This window comes from Leptodactylus fuscus, chromosome 3 (assembly GCF_031893055.1).
Source record: "Leptodactylus fuscus isolate aLepFus1 chromosome 3, aLepFus1.hap2, whole genome shotgun sequence".
NCBI classification, from domain to species: Eukaryota; Metazoa; Chordata; class Amphibia; order Anura; family Leptodactylidae; genus Leptodactylus; species Leptodactylus fuscus.
The window spans coordinates 180,500,257-180,518,548 of NC_134267.1; positions in this window are offsets into that span (position 1 = coordinate 180,500,257).

Genomic DNA, 18,292 nt, shown 5'->3' on the forward strand with positions numbered 1-18,292 from the left:
TGTTTCATAGTCATTTTCTACTTTTATATGTATTCTAGGGAAAGGAGTGATTTAGAACTTTTATTTATTTTATTTTTTTATTATATTTTTTTAAAGCTTCTCTTTTTTTCACTATTTTATGGGAGATTCTATACATTACTATTGCGGCTGGTCATTTTTTTTTCTGCTTGACTCCAGTATAAGTTGAGGGGGGCTTTTTCAGCACAAGAACTGTGCTGAAAAACTCGGCATATACTTGAGTATATACGGTAATTCATACATGATTAAAAAATAAATAATAGAATATGCTAATGATGAAAAAATGTGGAAACTGAAAAGGCTGCTGCAAGTCATGTCAGAAGTGGTTGCCAAAGGAGAGCCCAACTTCACCAATATGTGGATCTGGTATCTGCCATATGTATAATCCCAAGTATATACAAAAATAATTAATATACAAGTTCATATTCCTCCATGAACAAGAGTTGATGAATAAAAACTAACGTAGGAGAGGCTATACTGACATTACTATTGTATTTTTCTCATCCCTTCCTGTGTTTTGTTGCTTTTTGGCACAAAATACGTTGGAATCCACCTTTGGAAAGTTTCTTCAGATAGCCTTTCTCTCATGTAAAAACATGAAACTTAAAATCTGCCAAGTAGCTTTAATTTTTGAGGATTCTGTATTACCCACGTGTCCAATCTTTAGTCGGCAGTTTGATAGTTTAAAAAGTTATTTCTATCATCCTCTTAATATGCATTTTAGTAATAGTCCTCACTTTTCTCATTCTGTCCGACGTCTAAGTCTGGAAATACCGCTGCTGAATTGCTCATATTGGGTTTGGATGCCAGACCTAAATCATTATTATTAAGGACGAGTGTCATCTCTTTTCCTTTACTTAGGCCTCTAATTGGCCACAGTGGTCACGTGTGGTGAGAACTTCCACCGAAACAAGACTCAGGAGCAGCAGGACCAGACCATGGTGGTAGACAACTGAACATTGAGGAGGGTAAGTATGGGTTGTTTTTTTTCACCTTCCCCAGCCTCTGTGAAAAAACGGGTTATCCTGTACAACCCCTTTAAGGATGTGGAGCAAGGCACAGGGATTGTCTCTTTGGTGCTCTTTGAATCCCTCTGCTGTGCTTTGTTACCACAGGCCATCACACAGTATAACACAATGAGGAAAATTTATTAAGACTGGCATATTGTATCTCAATACCAGACATGAACCTCAATATCATCCCTCAAAGCCAGAAAACTGACGTACAGGGAATGATGAATTCCCTCCCAATGAGTGTTCCGTTAACCTCTTCCTGATCTGCGCATACTATTATCTTGCACTTAGCATATAGATATCACTCAGTGCCACAATAGTACAGTGCAGTTCTGTGGCAGGCTTAAGAGTTGTGCTTGCTACATGGCTTCCGGATTCCAGCTGTATTATACAGCCATGATTTGGGACTAGCTTCAGAACTTGACAATATTTATACCTCCCTGATGCCATGAACAATATCGATCACGATATCTGAGAGGTTAGTGTGGTGAGAGTGCAGAAATAACTGATCTAAATATATTATTACTGTTCTCATAGTGATTTGATGAAAAAAGTTGCTATGTCATTGTTAATGCAGAGAAAAATCTTAAATATGTTTTCTTCTCCTCTTTTCAGACTGAATTAATTTCTACATATTAATTTATGAAGAGAGGAGGGGTAGGATGAGGGTGCTAGAAAAGACACTCAAATAATTGCTGTTACTATACTCTGCTACTTTGTGTTCACTTACCCCTGCTATGCTTGTAGATAAGCGGCTACCAGTAGATAGATTGAAGCAATAAGTCAATTAACTAGCTGGGAAAATCCTCCTACTACCCCCCCCCCCCCCCCCCTCCATAGAGGTCTGTGTGTGAACTAGTTATGGAGAAGGATCACTGTGTAAAGAAAGCGGTAAGAATGAAGATGAGGAGAAGGAAAGCTGGTTATTGAAAAAAACAGCCTTAAAAACGCAGATTACAACATTTCTTATATTCAAGTGTGCTCTTTTTTTATGAAATGTCGTTCTTAATTTATAATTGTATTTCACAACACATATACTGCTAGGTGTGTCAGTACATTCCTGTGACTATCTTTATCTGGTAGTGTGAGGTCTGAGTGCATTGAACCAACCATTTTACAACCTGTTCTGTGGAGCATTGCTACATTGCCGCTTTTATCTGGCGTTAATGGGCGATTATGGTACATCTTACACTTCACAGTATTTTCATGTATTTATTTTATTTATGTACAGACATTGGTAAGCACTAAGGAGTTCTTCAAGTCATATTAAACTTTATTATTATTAATGTAATGATGTTATTTGTAAGTAATTACAATATTAGAGACAAAGGGGCTTGATGGAGAAAATTATACAGCTGAAAACATAATACAAGTTGGGCATGAAGGTATACAGGTTCAGTAAAGTATACTGCAGCACATTTGCCCACAGATGTTGCAGCAGGGCCAGCTGGGCCTGTAGTTCCTGCGCACTGATAGATCACCAAAGATGGCATTCAAGACACATAAATGCTCAATTGGCAATAAATATGGCGACTGTGAGGAAATGTTACAATCTGACAGAGACAGTCCTGGAAAACCCTTTTTGTGTGTGGGTGAGCATTATCCTCCTGAAAAATGCCAGTTGGAATCCCTGCCATGAGAGGCAACATATGTGGCTGCAGTATGTCCTGTACATTTCACTGAGCTGTTGGTGTCCCTTGTATCAATACTAGGACCGACTGTCATACTTGATGGCTCCAGACATACACCAATAGTTGCTCTACAGCATATGTAGGATTAAAGTGTTCAGCATGAGGCCTTCATACCCCAACCAACTTTAATTGAATTCCAAAGAAGAAGATAGATTCATTGCTAAAGTTCTAGCTCCAGCTCGTAATCCTTTAATAGTCCCACCATGGGGAAATTCAGTGTTACAGCAGCATGGATAGTACAGTAATATATTTCAAGAAAGAACACATACAAGATCATAGCACATAGAAAAAATACTAGGAGTCATAGCAACTGAAGCCTGGTTCACATCTGCGTATGTATTTGTGTGGGCAGTGCGTGGAAAGCACATGGACCCCATTATATTCTATGTGGTATGCATGCTTTTACAGCACAGTGCTTGCAATTGCACTTGTATTCCATTCAGGGGGCTCTCCATGCGGACTCCTTCCGGATGGAATACATACGCAGATCTGAACAGGGCATAAGAAAAAAAAAGAAAGACTTCAGGATCATTTAGTTCTCTGTACAGTGATCTTCGCTTAGCCTGATGTTGATTATACAGCCTGACCACGGTTGAGAGGAAGGATCTCCGATAGCGCTCCTTCTCTTACTTGGGGTGCAGCAGTCGGTCACTGACAGTACTGCCCAACGCTTTCACTGTCTCATACATGGGATGGGATTTGTTCTCCACAGACAGTATCCTTCTGTTACCCACCGCCTGTACTGGGTCCAGGGGGCTCCCCAGGACAGAGCTGGCACTTCTAATTAGCCTGTCAAGTCCATTCCAGTCTCTGGCTGGTATGCTACTCCTCCAGCAGGCACTCTGAAGAGGATGGCTGATGCTACCACAGAGTTAATAAAGGCCCTAATAAGTGTCCCCTGGACTCCAAAGGCCATCAGCCTCCTGAGCAGGTAGAGCCTGCTGTGACCCTTTCAGTCCAGTCCAGCTTATTGTTGAGGAGTAGAGATGAGCGAACAGTGAAATATTCGAGATTCGATATTCGTTTCGAGTAGAGCCTCAATATTCGACTACTCGATTGAATATCGAATCCCATTATAGTCTATGGGAAAAAATGCTCATTTCAGGGGAAACCACTATTCGACTAAAGGATAGTCACCAAGTCCATGAGTAGCAGGAGGAGAGTGTTTAGGAGGCACGCTGTGCAGTTAAAGCGCACGGACCCCATTATAGTCTATGGGGTCCATTCGCTTTAACTGCACAGCGCTTGCAGTTGCGATGATAAAAAGTCAGCTCCCTCGTAACATCAAGCTGCCATCTCTCCTGACTAGTAAGGACGAGCCTGCTGCAGAATCGGCATTGATTTGCCGCAGGCTCGTCCTTGCTAGTCAGGAGAGCTGGCAGCTTGCTGTTATGAGGGAGCTGAATTTTTCTCATAGGAATGCATTGACCAGCGTTGATTGGCCAGTGTACAGCATTCGGCCAATCAACGCTGGTTCTGCGGAGGCTCGTCTGTGAGGAGGCGGAGTCTAAGATCGGACCACAGCAGTCTCCATTGTGGTCCGAAAGCTGCCAGCTCTCCCGACTAACAAAGACGAGCCTGCTGCAGAATCAACGTTGATTGGCCGAATGCTATACACTGTATAGCATTCGGCCACTCAATGCTGGTTCTGCAGGATGAGTAAGTTCACATTAGCGCTTGCCTCCTGTCCGGAAGAAGGACCCCCCCCCCCCGAACGGAATATCAGCGCAATATCAGCGCAACTGCAAGCGCTCTGCAGTTAAAGCGCACGGACCCATTATAGTCTATGGGGTCCGTGTGCTTTAACTGTACAGCGCTCCTCCTAAACACTCTCCTCCTGCTACTCATGGACTTGGTGACTCTCCTTTAGTCAAATAGTGGTTTCCCCTGAAACGAGCATTTTTTCCCATAGACTGTAATGGGGTTCGATATTTGATCGAGTAGTCGAATATTGAGGCTCTACTCGAAATGAATCTCGAATATTTCCCTACTCGCTCATCTCTACTTATTATAAATAACATACTAATAAAACATGATATTAGGTAGGGGGCAAAGTTCTCTGCTATGTTTAGCCTACAAGAGGTAGGGAGGTATAGCTGGGAGGAGGTGTAGTAAAGAATCTTTTCTTATCATGTTTTTGATGTATAATTATTGTAAATATGTTTTTCTGTGCCAAACAATGTCTTGGGAAAAATCCTAAACTTTTCCAAAAGTTTATAAAAGCATAATTAATATCATACTTGTTGACAGCCTGTGAAATAAAACATCAGTATGTAATAGGGTGATTATACTGTTTGCACATTCTAGGTTGAGATGGGAGTGAAGATGACACTGTAGGAACATTTAATGTTTTGTTAAACTCACCACACACGCTGAAATGTGTGAAAGAGAAGAGAAAGTGCACAAGCCATGGAAATATCTTGTGCAATATTGACTGCTTCTGGGTGTAAGGAAATTAATATAAACCAATAGTAAGCAAGAAAGCAGGAGACAAGCAAGTTACCACTGGACAAATATATCTAATTTAGAAGTACTGTAACGGATCAATAGGATTACATGGGAAAGGATCATTTCTACTAAGTCAACAGAATCCAGACAGTAGCAAAAATTCACTGGCTAACCAGTATTTAACCTTTCTAATTCACCATAAACTCTTTATTTTAGAAGATAAAATTTACAGCATAATGGATTATCAATATTTTGGGGCATGATCAGAGGTGTAACTTAAGGTTCATGGGCCCTGGTACAAAAACTCTAATTGACCCCTGCACTATTTCTCTGTTATCCGCGTCCTATCCATATACACAGTCCAGTCACATTAATGTGACCACCTGTCAAAATCCAGAATAACCACCTTTGGCAGAGCGGACCGCTGTGAGATGTACAGGAAGAGAGGGGATGTTGTGATGATGTTCGTTGGGATGTCGAGCCATGCCAACTCCAGTGCTGTGGCCAGTTGTGCTAGGTTACGCGGTTGAGCATCCATGGCGCGAACAACCTGATCAAGGTGGTCCATAGATTCTCAATTGGGTTCAAGTCCGGGGAATTAGCTGGCCAAGGGAGTACAGTAAACTGATCCTGGTGCTCCTCAAACCACGCACGTACACTGCGAGCTTTATGACACGTCGCATTGTCCTGCTGGTAGATGCCATCATCCTGAGGAAAAACTATTCGCATGTAGGGGTGAACAATGTCCGCAAGGATAGATGCATACTTGTGTTGATCCATCGTGCCTTCCACAATGATGAGTGCACCCAGATGGCTGATGACACGTGCCTTCTGCGATTGGTTATTTGACGTTATCGTCAAAAGTAGGCGGTGGTCACATTAATGTGACTGGACTGTGTATTTTAGCAGTATTTACAGTTCCCTTTCCTTCTCTATCTGGGTCCAGGCTGCCATAAAGTACTCGCAACATACACTATGTGATCAAAAGTATCCAGACATCCCCAAAAACATACGTTTTTCATATTCGGTGCATTGTGCTGCCACCTACTGCCAGGTACTCCATATCAGCGACCTCAGTAGACATTAGACATTGTGAGAGAGCATAATGGGGCGCTCTGTGGAACTCACGTACTTCGAACGTGGTCAGGTGATTGGCTACCACACATCACACAGGTCAATGCCTAACGATGCCTCGCTTGGTGTAAGGAGCGTAAACATTGGATGATTGAACAGTGGAAAAACGTTGTGTGGAGTGACGAATCACGGTACACAATGTGGCGATCCGATGGCAGGGTGTGGGTATGGCGAATGCCCGGTGAACGTCATCTGCCAGCGTTTTTAGTGCCAACAGTAAAATTCAGAGGCGGTGGTGTTATGGTGTGGTCATGTTTTTCATGGAGGGGGCTTGCACCCCTCGTTGTTTTGCGTGGCACTATCACAGCACAGGCCTACATTGATGTTTTAAACAATTTCTTGTTTCCCACTGTTGAAGAACAATTCGGGGATGGCGATTGCATTTTTCAACACGATTGAGCACCTGTTCATACTGCATGGCCTGTGGTGGAGTGGTTACACGACAATAACATCTCTGTAATGGACTGGCCTGCACAGAGTCCTGACTTGAATCCTATAGAACACCTTTGGGATGTTTTGGAACGCCGACTTCGTGCCAGGCCTCACCGATACCTCGATACCTCTCCTCAGTGCAGCACTCCGTGAAGAATGGGCTGCCATTCCCCAAGAAACCTTCCAGCACCTGATTGAACATATGGCTGCAAGAGTGGAAGCTGTCATCAAGGCTAAGGGTGGGCCAACACCATATTGAATTCCAGCATTACCGATGGAGGGCACAATGAACTTGTAAGTCATTTTCAGCCAGGCGTCCGGATACTTTTGATCACATAGAGTATCTGTGCACACAGGCTTGCCATCTTTTCCATCCCTTGTCGGTGTTCCTCACATAGTAATCATTCCCCCTTTTGTGCCACAGCCTCCTCTACTTAATCCCTTCATGACTGTATGCTGTTCAACAAGTGCTATTTTTGCCATGAAACAGATCATTTTCTCGGTACTGATACTGGAAGGCTGTGCATCATAAATCTTCTCATTCTAGTGCACCAGAAGACAGGGGTAATACATTTACGATGCACAGACTGTCAGCAACCAAAGGAAATAAGAAAGGATACAAAAGAAATTGTATTAGTTCTAATGAATCAGGTGACTATGGGCCTCCTGGCTTCTGCACCAAGTCTCATCTTCAATCCTTATAGGTACTTCATTGGGTATGATAGTTCAATACCTTCTGAGTGAATATGTTGGAGAGGAATAGAGGTGTATGCCATGCATGGTCACAGAAAGGACTACACAGTATGTTCAGGGAGCACAGAGGATTTCTTAAACTCCTTTTCTTGACACAGATAAGCTATTGGTGATTAGTAGCCATTCTGCATACTGCTGGATTGTTTATGTGGACTTTATACCTCTTTTCTAAATCTCCCTTTCGTAGAACAGCTTAGTCACTACGGACATTAGTCTTTGCACATACTTGCTGTGTTCCAGCTAATCTAACAAGGGCAGCCCATGTTTACAGAGTCACGGTAAACTGCTGGTCGTAAACTGAGATCACTGGTGATTCCTTTATTTTTATTGTATCTTTACTGATTCCATGGCATCCATTGATATTACTTTATATAGATTATTGATAGTAGTTTAGAAATGTCAGTAGAATACAAGTTCATTTACAGCAACCTGTATTTTTTGCATGGAGTGAGTGCAAAGGCTATGAAATACGCCATTGGGTGTTGTGATAGTCTCATCCCATTCTTAGAACTGTGCCTTGTGCTGGTGGAAAGCTGGGACAAGAACATTGATCTTCTTATCTTATCTTATATATTATATAGATATAAATACTAATTATAATTGTGAAAGTTTGTGTGTTTGGATGTTTGTTCCTCAATGATGCAAAAATGGCTGAACGCATTTGAAGGTGAAGAGAGAAGAGAACATGCAGAATGTGGGCAAAAGGGGTATATGGCGTGTAGACTTTGTGTGAGTCAGACGGGGGAATGTGGGGTTCAGGCTCTGACGGGGGGTGAGAACTGTGCCAAATTTCATCAAAATCTGTTCAGCCATCTATAACAAGCTGCTCAGACACTGACATAAGAAAATGACTGACATAAGAGATGTAGCACAGTTGGGTATGCTGTCCATATGCAGAGACGTAGATAGAGCTGGGCATGCTGTGCATATGCAGAGATGCAGCAGAGCCAAAACGCCGGAGCAGGCAGAACATCCACAGCAGCAATTGGCTAAACATAAGCGGATCATCAACAACAACACGCAGACGAAGTCGCATGCAGAAGCTAGTAAAAAATACAATAAAACCTCAGCACTCTAATGAGTGGTTAACACCCTTGTCTTATAGAGCTGGGGTCCTGTGTTCAAATCCAACCAAGAGCAACGTGTGCATGGAGTTTGTACATTCTTCCTGTGGTTATGTGGGTTTTCTCTGGGTACACCATTTTCTTCCTACGTGCAAAAAATATCCTGATAGGTAAATTCCCATGAACACTGTGGGTGTTAGGGATGAGCACTGGTATGGCAGCCACTAACTGCCCTTACTCCACCATTCTCCCTTCTCTTTGAGTCCTTTGTGTGAGAAAAGTGCATTACAAATATTTGTCATAATGATGGCCACAGTCTTATTATCAATTGATCTCCAATTATAACACCTGGAAGATATTTCTATGAATATGACATTAATTCTGAAGATTAACTAAACTTTTGAATAGCCTTTGGTTTTCTGGCATCATTTGTGTTAATACATTTTGTAATATAGTTTATTAAGAAATGTTGTCTCCTTTCTGTGAAATCTTTTATTTATCTTTTCCCTTGCTTCTCTGTGGAGAGCTGTATCCTGCTTCTCACTGTGTATGGTCTGTGGGACCTGTAAGTGTGTAATGCAAGGAAAATTAAGGTTGGATAGGGTCCCTGTTTGGGAGGGTCACTGCAAACAGTTATCTCTGGCATCATAAAACAAAGACATGTGCTAGTGTCTTATGAAAGAGGAGATTCTTATCTTTTATATTACACTAAGGTTGTAGTTTAACCTGTATTATTTCCAAATATATCACTGGTTGGAAACACTGTCGGGATGAGGATATTTATATGCAGTTGCAACTGTTCCCAATCCCAAATGTGTTTTCAGCTGATAATATCTGTACAACCTTAATGCCAAATGAAAGAAGAGAACCTTATATTTTATTTGACATTAGAAGCAAGTTTCTAAATTTTATAATGACTAAGATATAACTGTTTAAAGTGACCCTCCCCCACCCTCATATTCTGCTCATACAAGTGAATAAGTACACCGTGAAAGGCAGTAAAAGTTTCTCAATAGAGAAGTAAGGGCAAGAATAAAGAATTGAACATTAAAAGAAATGTTTTCATAAAATTTGTTAATAATTAAATGCCAAAATGCTTTCTGATACAAATGCTGCTGGAAAATCAGAAGTTGTTTGAAAGTTTAGTTACACTTTTAATCTGAGACTCCTAGGGCTGGCTAGTCACTTTAGATGTATAACGGCTGAACCTAATGCTATCAGTGGGAATGGCTGTCTAGTGTGTATGGGTACATCTTGACTCTCCCTTGTTAGCAGATGAATTTCAATTGCTTGACCCTCTGGTGCTTGAAGTGATTATTAATAGAAGCCAACCAGCGACTTTCACCTGTCTCCGGTATATATGTTATAAGAGATATATGATAGGTGGGAAGAGACAGTTACAGAACAAACAAGCGTTTGGCTGCCAGGTATCTCTTATCTATTATCAGCAATTACACAAAGGTTAATAATGCACTTCAATGCTCCAAGGTGCAGCTTTACTTTGGAACATTGCTTGCAGCAGACAGATCTCTGTATTTACAGAAGATGTCTGATGTTAGGCTCATACTGTGGTTTGTTGGGTGCTATTTACCAGTCCTGATGCTGTTACTGTTATGCTAGGTTCACACCTGTGTTGAGGTTTCTGTTCTTGGGGTCTGCTTGGGAGAAATCCAATCCTTTTAAAAAGACTATCATGGGGTCCACTGCAGAGGAAAAAGTCTTGCTTGTCTCATAGGTCGTTAAAAGTAATTTTGTTTTCCATTTGTTTTGATGAAGATATGGCAAGAAGTCCCTACTATATGTCCCTGTTGTATTGATGCATTTGCTTGGACTACCTCACCACCATAAAATGCACTTGTTCTTTCATTAAAATGAGTTGATGTCTGATACTTTTTGTAAAATCTCTTCTGTAGACATGTACTAACAGCACTAATATCTCTGAAACTCGGACCGATACCGGCAAAACTGACAGTGCACTTACAATGTTAGAAGCCCTCTTTAAAGACTCCATTCCATTATATGGAGCTTAGGAGTATCATTTATGCATTAGCAAATGGACCCTATGCTGACTGACTGCTGGTAATACCAGTGAAAACTGGTATAGAAATCACATATTCCATATGAGTGTCTGAAAATTCTAGAGTTCTTGCCACTAGGTTTGCCTCTTCTTGCTAATTTGCTGTACACTGCCTGTTACAAGGGAGGTTCTGCCTTTAGAAACCAGCAGGCTCAACAGGGGATCACTTCAAGCAGTTAGAGGGGAAGATCTCTCTTCACAGTCTCTACATGTACCCACACATTTCCCTGCCTGTACCCAGCATAGGTAAGAATCTGCAGCTTCTCAATGTACAAGGGGCAAAGTGGTAGAAGGAGTGTATATATCTCCCAGGTTCATGTCATACACAATCTAGATGCAGCTGAGAAAAGTTGTGTTCTTGGCTGGAGGGTTTTACCAAAACCCTGAAAAAAGGTCTGGTTGCTGGAGATGTCAGAATTGGGTGCATCTCTACTCAGGGGTGAACCTGCCTTTTTCGCCGCCCGAGGCGGACGGCAGAAAGCCGCCCCCCCCCCCCCCCGGACTGGCTTAGGGAAGCTAAAATGCCGCCCTCCCCGGGGCCCTGGCATAGCGCCGCCTGAAGCTGTCGCTTCAGGTTGCTTCATGGGAGGTGCGGTACTGTCTCTACTCCATTCAGCCACTCCAGGCTTTAAGATGTGTAGGGTTAATTCCTGTGTTCCTGAACTGTGTATAAGAGGGCAGAAAGCCCACAGGTATGGCTCTCTCTGTTTCTGGGAAACCAACTGTGAGTTAAACTGCTGTGTTTTTGTCTTTTGGGAGCTGTGCAGAAGGCCCAGCTCTCATAGTTAGGAAATCTGTGTTAAAGGTAGAAGCCGGACGGCTAGGATTTTTTTTTTGTATGCTGTTTTGTTTTGCCTGCATAAGTTCTAATAAAACTGTTTGCGGCCAGTTGCACCACATTCTGCTGGACTGGACTTTCGTTGCTGTGCCAAAAGTGCTTGTCTATCTGGAGAGACGACGATCCCTCAGCTAATCCCGTTACAACACATAAAGCATAAGGAGAGTATATGTACTTATGACTGGAGTTTTGTGTTGTTTCTGATCTGGTGTTTGTCATAGACAGCATGTATCTTTCCTCTTTGTGCTCAGATCGCTCTTTTTCTGCGTTATTTACCTATTAGCTGCATCATATCCTGTATTTGCAGTCCAGTATCCCTGGATCACCTACATTATCTTTACTTGGGATTTTCTTAACCCTTTGTTGCTATGTTACAGTTACTCCTTGCAGAAACCCATGCAAGGAAACCAGTAGTACTAATATTGAATTGGAGGGAGCAGATTGCTCTGTATTGTACACACCACCTGTCTTAAACAGAAATACAAACTCTACTACAGTCACAATGGGGCTAGTATCAGAAGAAAATTTGATAGGACACATTGTTTTAAGGCTTATAAAGCCAGAGAACAGACTGTCCAGCAAGACCCTGCAGATATTTCAACTTTTGATGAAAAATCAGGTACTCATTTGCTTGAGTGTATTTCTCCTTCCCACAATAAACTGTGAATTATTGATTCACATTATTTAGAGATAAGATAAGATAATCCTTTAATAGTCCCACAGTGGGGAAATTTCAGTATGTTACAGCAGCATAGTAATACAGTTACAGGATAATACACAATAAATATTACAGAAGTAAACACACATATGCTGAGAAGAGAAGATATACTAGGAGTCCATAGCAGCTAAGGAAGAGAAGAAAGAGAGAAAGAAAGAGAGAAAGAAAGAGAGAAAGAAAGAAGGAAAACTTCAGGATCATTTAGTTCTCTGTGTGGAGTAATCTTTGCTTGGTCTTATGTAGATTAGTTAGCCTGATCACGGTTGGAAGGAAGGACCTGCGATAGCGCTCCTTCTCACACTTGGGGTGAAGCAGACGATCACTTACAGTGGTGCCAAGTGCCGTCAAGGTCTCAAACATGGGGTGGGATTTGTTCTCTCACATGGAGATCACCACGGACAGTATCCTTCTGTCACCCACCACCTGTACTGGGTCCAGGTGGTGGGTGACAGATGTTCTAGTTTATAGGGAGTCTGTAGGTTTCAGTATACTAAACTGCTGACAGATCTTACTAAGGGCAGAGACAAGAGGTGGCACATACCTCTAGCAAAGCATTTAATAAAAGGACAGCCTTATAAACAGACCGATTCTTTACTCCAGGCACTGTGCATTGAGCAATCACAGTTATCCTCAGCTTTAGATGAGGGTTGCAGTGGTCTCCTGGATGGACCTCATGTTATTTGTTACTTCTGCTATTTGGCAGGATGTCATGCAGGACAGTGTGTACGTGCTCAGAACAAGTCCTTGCTTAACATTCCTCCTCTTCATATGATAATGGCCACTAAAGGGCGGTTAGTGAGACCACTTATGATCCATTAGCAGACTTCTATGAAGCATACACTTACAATTACACAAGCTTTTTTTCTTTATTTAATTATAGTTTGACCATCTAACAGGTCAATTCCAAAAAAAGTACTAAATATTATTATTATTATTATTATTTATTTATTTATATAGCACTATTAATTCCATGGTGCTTTAGGGGGCGTTCACACTACCGTCGGTGTCCGACATGTAGTGTCCGCTCCTAGTGTCCGCTCAAAATCTGTCACGGACACTAGGAGCGGACACTAGCTGTGTCCGCTCCATCTGTCATTTAGTTCAATGGGCATCGGGTGCGTTCTTTTGCACTCCGTGCCCGTCCTTTCCTGTCCGCAGGTGAAGATGTCCGACTTCTCAAGCGGACAGAAAAACCCTGCATGCAGGGTTCCTCAACCATTCCTGAGCAATAATTTGTTATTTTTAGAACCCAATATACGAATTAGGTTGTCAGGTGGGTGGTCCCTGACAGTATGCTCCAACTCAGGACCGCCCTCCTGACAGCAGAGAGACTAATTAGTATATTGGATGCTGAAACTAACTGATTGCTTGGGAATGGCAGGGGCTAGAGAAAAAAATTTAACTGTACTGGAATCAGTGGAGAGGCACCTACTGAAGGAAGCAAAGAGATGGAGGAGGTGAAAGGATCTTTTTAAATGCCATTGCTAAACAAACTGTCTATCGTCACCCATAGAAGTAATACATCCTATGGGACATATCCTTGTTTTGTTTTTTATTACTTCTGCTTTATTTTAGGAGTATATATGCAAATAGAATTATAGTGTGCAATCTAATGACTGGCTATGGCCAGAGCTTGGGGTTGGCTTGCTGAAGGTTCTAGGACAATATCAATGCAAGTCAGTAGGAGGAAGCTAATCAGAATTCCGGGCCGGCTTTCTGGGAACTACAGGGAAATAGAATAGGCTAGCGTATGTAATGCTGAGTCAGTTGGGTTAAAATGCTGTATAACCTGCAGGTAGCATTTATAGGGCAGGAGGAGGTGAGCAGATATATAGTTTTGTAAGAAAAAATTCAGTATAGCTTGTCATTTATTGAAATTTATGCTCTTTCTGTGTTCAGAAGTCAAGGAGACGACGCTATCAGCGACAGGCAGTCTCCCCTCCATGACGGTGCATACAGAGATTGCTGTCAGCCACTGATCGGACCACCTGCTTGACTCTATAGCAACCCCCCCCCCCCAGAGATTTCAATGGATCAATGACAAATTACATTTATTCTTTTCCCACTAAACTATACATCAACCTGCTCAGCATCTTTCTCTATATAATATCCTGTTTGCAGATTGCACTTCCATATGACAGGTTACCTTTAAGTGGTAGCAGGAAGCTACTTAAGGGTTTTAGAGTGTAGTAAGGGCTCCATAGACTGGGGTACTGGGTATGGTATTCTGATATGGGGTACATTGTGTAGATGTAAAACTCTTTAAGCCTATATATATCAAATAGTCTTAAAGAGGAGCTTTCACAACCTGCTCCAACTCCAAATCTTTCCATGCTTCAATAAATGCCATTCCACTGATTATTTTTTTTTTACATTTTTTTATGTAGATTGTGAGCCCCATATAGGGATCACAACGTACATTTATTTTCCTATCAGTATGTCTTTGTAGAATGGGAAGAAATCCAATCAAACACAGGGACATGCAACATACAAACTCCTTGCAGATGTTGTTCCTGGCGGGATTCGAACCCAGGACTCCAGCGCTGTAAGGCTGCAGTGCTAACCACTGAGCCACCGTGTTGCGCCTCCATTCCACTGATTCTAACACAGTTGTAATGTTTTTCACTAACCCACCACCATTCCTGAGCAATAATTTGTTATTTTTAGAACCCAATATATGAATTTGACTGTCAGGTGAGCGGTCCCTGACTGTATGCTCCAGCTCAGGACCGCCCTCCTGACAGTAGAGAAACTAATTAGCATATTGGATACTGAAACTAACTAATTGCCTGGGAATGGCAGGGGCTAGAGAAAAATCTTCAACTGTACTGGAGTCAGTGGAGAGGCACCTACTGAAGGATGTAAAGAGTTGGAGGTGGTGAAAGGTCCTTTTTAAATGCCATTGCTAAACCAACTGTATATCGTCACCCGTGGATGTAATACATCCTATGGGACATATCCGTGTTTCAGTATTACTTCTGCTTCCTTTTAGGAGTATATATGCAAATACCACTGGTGTCTTAGAGACAGAATGTTATAAAGATAGTTGTTAGACAAGATTTTCGTGTCCCTCTAGCACCATACTAGAATGAGTCATTATTTCCAGTGAAACTTAATATAACAACGCATTTCACAAGTAGATGACAGCCTTTGTGTGATTTTAACACCGATTTTCTATTACCTTTTAGATACCCCACAAACCTCACAAACCTAAAGACATTCTATTCTGACTGTAAACTAAGTTATTGTGCAATTGTTTGAGGTGAAATTCTGCCATATTAAAGGGATTGAATGTGCTAGCAAGCCCTTTTAGTTGGATACCAGCAATTCCTGGTGATCTTCTATTATGTGTAGAAGAAACTACATCTGTCTATACATTTCTCCTACAGGGGAATGTTTCATTACAGGTGGCCATGTCCAGACTGGTTCTTTTTTCTTACTTGTCTCTATATAAGTCTAGTAGGAGTAGTCAGCAGGCAAGCCAATGTCATCCACAGGAGGTCAGAAGGAATCCAAATCAGAAGGTCAAGTAGTGGTAGTCTGGAAGGCAAGCCAAGGTGAAAACACAGGAGGCTAAAAACAGGAATACAGAAGGAGGAACAGGGTCAGGAGGATATTAGGAGCGCAGGGTGAGCTGTACCAGGTGAACTGAATAACCAGCGGCGGGCTGGAGCCAAAATGAGGCCTAAATAGCATCCGGCCTGCCTCTGACTCGAATCTCCTCGGAAGTAAGGTTGTGGTCCTAGGAGGAGACCGGAATCCCCTGCAGACTATTGTGGAGGTTCCAGCCTTCCTCCACTAAGAGCGGGCTGGCAACCTCCATACAGCGCAGCGGAGGCTCCGGCCTGGAGCTCTGACACTGAGGACCCCAGGAAGCCAGAAGAAAAAGGCTGTTGGAGTTATGCAATTGTTATAGGACTACTGTGTTGGGACTACTCGGCCTAAAGCTAGATTCACACGAAAGAGGTGCAAAATGACCGTGAAAAACTTTCATTTTTCACAGCTGTCTAGCACATGAGGTTGCCTGGTTTCACGGATCCATCATACATTCAGTATATAGAAGGATCCATGAAAACGGCAAAAAATAGGACGCGACCTATATTTGTATGGCAGTATTCACTGTCATGTGAGTGTAGCCTAAAGGCTTATTCACAAAACACACAATGTTTAAGAAAACATTGAATTCAATATGTATATTCACATATTCATTTTTTTGGCGTTCTATTTTTCACAGCCACCTATAAACTGACATGCACTATCTTTGTCCATCAAAATTGACATAGTGCCATGTGAATAGACTCACTGATATTTATGGGTTCTGTAGTGGCTATGTGATGGCCGTTTCAAAAAACTTATATTCTGCCAGGCTGTGCGCCTGAAGGGAACTGTACGCCAGCTTTTAGCTGGTGTACATTTCTCCCATAATTTACACCAGATTTCTGCACAACCTGAACATGACCCCTTTTTAGGAAAGTGGCCAAGGTGGTACATAGTTTAAAAAAAAAAAGTTGCAATTTCTTTTTCACAAAACCACATTTTGCACAGGAAATTGTGACCTTTTATGCCGTGTACACCAGAAAACATGACTTTTTAAAATACATAATTAGCAAACATTCCAAGTAACCATGTTAGGTATCATAGATGAAAGATGGAGCACAGCAAAGGTGGGCAATGCTAAGCAAATGTTCTTCAGTTTCTTTTTTACTTTTCCTAGACAATGTGTTTTGGATTTGAATGATTTCCCCATTATAGTGAAGATATGCTGTTCATGCTATCTGCTATCAAAGCACAGATCGTATACGATGTAAGGTATTAAAAAATCTGTTTCTTAAAAATGTTGTTTTTCCAGTTCATATTTTTGGTTAAATAGAACAGTAAGGTCAAAATAAGTTTAAGAAATGTGAATCAGTTATGAGAAGGTGACAAGCAGAGTGCTGCAATCACGCTATATCTCCCCCAGTTTTCTTACAAGTATGTCGTCCAGTGCGGGTCTTGTGTGGACCTCAGCTCAGGTGTGGGTCCTAGGCTTGTTAATGGGCCATAAAAGACTGCAGAGCCTACATTGCAGGGCAGCTCCTGGGTGCGAGAGGAGACGCCTGGGTCTGTCCTAAAATACTGAGAGTCTGGGGATACCGTACTGTGCTATTTTGTTTGTTTGTATGGTTGGTAGTAAGTCACATGTATATTTAGTTTCATACTGTTTAGTTAGTGCTCGGACGAGCAGGGTTTTGTTTGATGTTTTTGCCTGAAGTTAAGGCTGTATCTTATTTTGCTTATTTTTTACTTGAAGTGAAGGTTTATCTATTTTTCAGTTTTTTTCTTAACAAACCTGTTTGCACCAGACTTTGTGTCCCTTTCTCTGACTGGTTGGGTCCGCGCCATTGCGGCTACCGTGCTACCTTTCCCGCACAGTATAGGCCACAATGACAGAAGTTTTCCTACTACTATAACATACAAAACAGAAAAACAATGTCAGCACTTACCAGTTCTTCCAAATAATTCTTTATTGAGCAGTTAGGCACATGCAGATAAACTGGTCATGTGTTGCCATTTCACATCACTGGCGTTTCAACTGGCTCTTCCTACTACTAATACTTACAGTCTTCCTATCCACAAGAGTCAGAAATTACTCTGCCCCTCTAAAATAAGAAAAATGGGTTTTCACAAGTGTCCCATATGTATATCATGGTGCTGCACATGCTTGGACCCCTGCATTCACTTCTACAAGGCTTCCAGGAAAACATATCTTCAGAAGTGATTTGAGCATGCAAACCACAGCTTTATTCACTAGGGGCACTTGCGGACCTTTGTTTCTCTGAGCGATGGGGGCTCAAAGGAAGATTTATAAGTGTGAATAAAATCTTTTCCTTGCAAAAACAATATTAATAAGGCTAAACAAACAGCCCCTCAATGTAGGACAATATCACACTTCGGAATAACATCTTCATTTCCAATGTAAAGTGTCTTTTTGGTCAGCTGTTAAATAATAATTTAGTAGCAGTGGAAGTTGTATGCTATCCTGCGGATATACAGGAAATACAGTGCCAAGATCTGTCAGCAACTTTTCCTTGCCAATTCCTTGACAATTGGAACTTTGGGAGGAGAT